The following is a 3,476-nucleotide window of genomic DNA, read 5'->3' as shown; positions in this document are numbered from 1 at the left end:
TGTGGATATTAGGAGTCTGCATGCCTATTCAAAAAAAGTAGAGCGTACTTTTCTCAAAAAACTTACCCCACATTAATTGAGCTAAACTGAATAATATTACTGGAATGTGAACTTTAAGGCCTAACTTTAATCATCAATCAACGTGTATTGAAGTGGGCGCTTGACGAGCTAAGGACGAAATTTTATTATTATGATCAGTAATGTCTTGATGGCATCATAACAAGTAACAAAACACTTCTCTGTTTTTTTCCTTACTTTAGAGTTCGACTTTCTACGAGACGTCAGGGTTCAATCGTATAGAGCCGTATGCTACCTACGACAGGTATCAACGGAGCGGTAAGTAGCATTCGGGAGATGTGATAGTTTCAACACCAACCTTTATGGAGTTTATGAAAACACCTAGCCAGCTAGTTACAAGCCTAAGCAGGTTTAATTTTTTTTTAAGGTTTTCTAAGAATCAGCGGAGAGACCTTATACTTCATTTCTAGTAATGGACTAAGCATATGTCTGAAGGTGCTCTTAGTGTGCCTCTTGGGGCCAAATAGGGGGCGCGGGCGTCTTTAAAGCGGAACATAACATGTTAGAAACAGATAGAACACGCAGACTTATTCTGTTCAGAAAAACAGGTATCACCACATAATCGTTTATCCCATCGTCGTATATTAAAAGTTTACGCTACATCTAATCTATCGTAGCCGATGTTTTTGGGCTTGCGTTCAAGTGGGCACGTCAATATAAATTCGATACTTCGATGAATAGGTAACAAATGTAAAAAAAAACTCTGACTATATATACATTTTTTTATTTCGACATAATCAAACATCAAAGGTGTCTTTCAGACCCATGCTATTGACAACATGTTGCAAGCAAATGTTGACAAAAAAGAACGGTCACAAATACATGGTTGCGGGTTTGTATGTTCAATGTCTTGTTTGTATTTTACGTGTGACTTCTAAACTACGCTATATACAATGCTATATCGTAGAAGTTAAATCCGGTAAATATTTCGTCAAACAGCAACAGCCTATGGACGAACTTACATTACTGTACCTTTTGAAGTATAACCTAAATGAGCATTTACTTATTTTCTTTTTAATTTAATTTAATTTTTTCCGGAAGTTCGCGCTGGTTCTTTATTTTTTAGAGGGTCTTCTCATTCAAATAACAGATAGAAAAGGGTTGGAGCGCTTTCTAGATGTCAATCTGTGGTCAACCACAACTTGAACGCTTATAACAAACAATACTAATATCAGCTCTGATGAGCAGGCAACAATTTTTGAAGGTTAAGGCACTTATGTCTACTTATATGTTTCCATCGAACGCCTGCAAAATTCCTAATTGAATTACTTACGAATGCTTATCAATAAACAATTGATTCTTTGGAAAAAAAAGTTCTAAATAAATAACCAATTCCGTCATGGCTTCACTGGTGGTCTATGTGTGCGTGTCTGTTAGGGCTATTGTGACAGCACTCCATGGCTATAGCCTTGACTGCGGCTAATCTAGCTATAGGTGGTTAGCACGCAAGTTCTTCGTAGCGTTCTGTTTTTCTAAGTTTAAGTTTTAAAGACACTCGGCCGAAATAAGTTATCGTGTTTGCGTAAGGATCTACATGTACGTTTCAGAGAACCGAGCCACTGTGTTTACACATATATATTTGTCTGGAGGTAATTTTTCTTAAGTATTTTGCAGATACATTTTGCACCAGAGTCCATTGAGTCCTACCGACATTATATTGGAATAGCTGATTCAGAGCAGGAAATTCTGTGAAACCGAAAATATCCAATAGGATTATTTAGTACAAAGCTCGTGTGCCTCGCTTTTCTATTGTTTCACTATTAAAAGTCAGTCCTCTGAGATAACTTCTGAGCTAAATGGCATTTAATTGTGCTATTTGCTCGTTCGTTTGTAAGGCCTATGTATTTCAATGCTTACCAGTCGGCGCCTGAATATACAGGTCCCAAAGAATGACAGTTAGAGGATTTTTCAATCATTAATCACTTGTACTACTACTTACTATAGATAAGTCGTTTCTTCTAGAGGATTTTGAAGTTAGTCGCCGTTGTACGCTTTTGCGACGTTAAAAACTGCGTCCTTCAGTTATATATCGGAAGTCTTAAGGACCTAATCAGGTCTCTGCTGATTTGATTCCGACTCGAAGGAAAAATATTTTTATACGTCTGCTGAGTTATGTACTGATCTGACAGGTTCACTTAAACACCTGACGACACTTCCTGTATGACGCTCTAGTTACGTTCCTACTCGACGTGAAACGGTGACGGCGCAACAAGTTCACTAATTTTCTAGCGAGTTTTGCCACTAGCCCAGCGGTGTTATTTTTACGCGGACAAAGTCGTAAACTTTTTTGAATTTTGTAAATGGACTCGTTTTTTTTTTCTGTTTCAATCTACTACTGGTCTACAACTTTATCTTCCCATCTAGTTAGGGTTTCATTGTTTACTGCATCATTCTCTTCAAAGTTTTCGTTATGCGCGACCATTCTAAGAAAGACTTCGTCGTTAAGGTGTCCTCGCTATATTAGGATTTCTGTACAGCGAGATATAGATGCTTTTTTGTGAGGGGTAGCTTACGTTGCTTGCATGGGGCAAGCGTGTTTGTCAATGTTAGAGACTTACAAGCGCAGCCAGAACCTTGAATGAAATACTTGATTGGTAATACCTTGTCTGTTCGTTGTGTGTTATCGCTTGCTGGTACTGCTTGCTGTTATATTTTCGTTTGTTCAGTATATTGTAGACAAGCAATTGTTCTCTCATTCAAGGCCTGGACGCGTAAAGTTCCAAGTTAGCCTTGAATTACTTTACAATTGTTTTTTTTTTTTTAAGATTACTTGAACCGCAGCATTATTGCAGGCGTTATGTCTAAGTTGACTAGCGTTTATGGTTGCTATTATATATATTTTTCTTTTACTAATCTGTTCAGACAACGGAAAACGGGCAATGTTCTATTCGCCTAGATAATAAGTGTGTAAGTAAAGATAGTTCGCATGATCGGGCAATACCTTTACCCCTCTGCAGTTACTTAGGCGACGATCGTTGGAACCGGTATTCCTTATATTGTGTATAGATATATGTAAGCCAAATTGAAGTTGTTTCTCTTATTCCTGCTACTGGCGCCACAGCTGCTACCATTTATTAGGTAACACAACTCTCATTGAACACGACTCACTGAGCACTAGAACGAGGGAGGACGGTTATGCGAATTGAGCAACGCTACTGCCATTATCACTGGGTTTCGTCTCGGAAATGGGCGCTGTAAATCTGTGCACGCTGCCCTACTTCTCAGCATAGTACAAGCAGTCAGTAATCGACCACCCTCCTGTCGATACTACCCTGTTTCGATTTTTGTTACAAAAACAATCCTTAGGATCTGAACACTTAGTACCCCGAATTGTAGCAATTATCAGAAGCTATCTGTTTGCACTAAATTGACTCAGGCTGTGCCATACAGAAATGCAG

Source organism: Varroa destructor, unplaced genomic scaffold (assembly GCF_002443255.2).
Source record: "Varroa destructor unplaced genomic scaffold, Vdes_3.0 BEIS01000003.1, whole genome shotgun sequence".
Taxonomy (NCBI): domain Eukaryota; kingdom Metazoa; phylum Arthropoda; class Arachnida; order Mesostigmata; family Varroidae; genus Varroa; species Varroa destructor.
Note: the sequence above shows the minus strand (reverse complement) of the source record.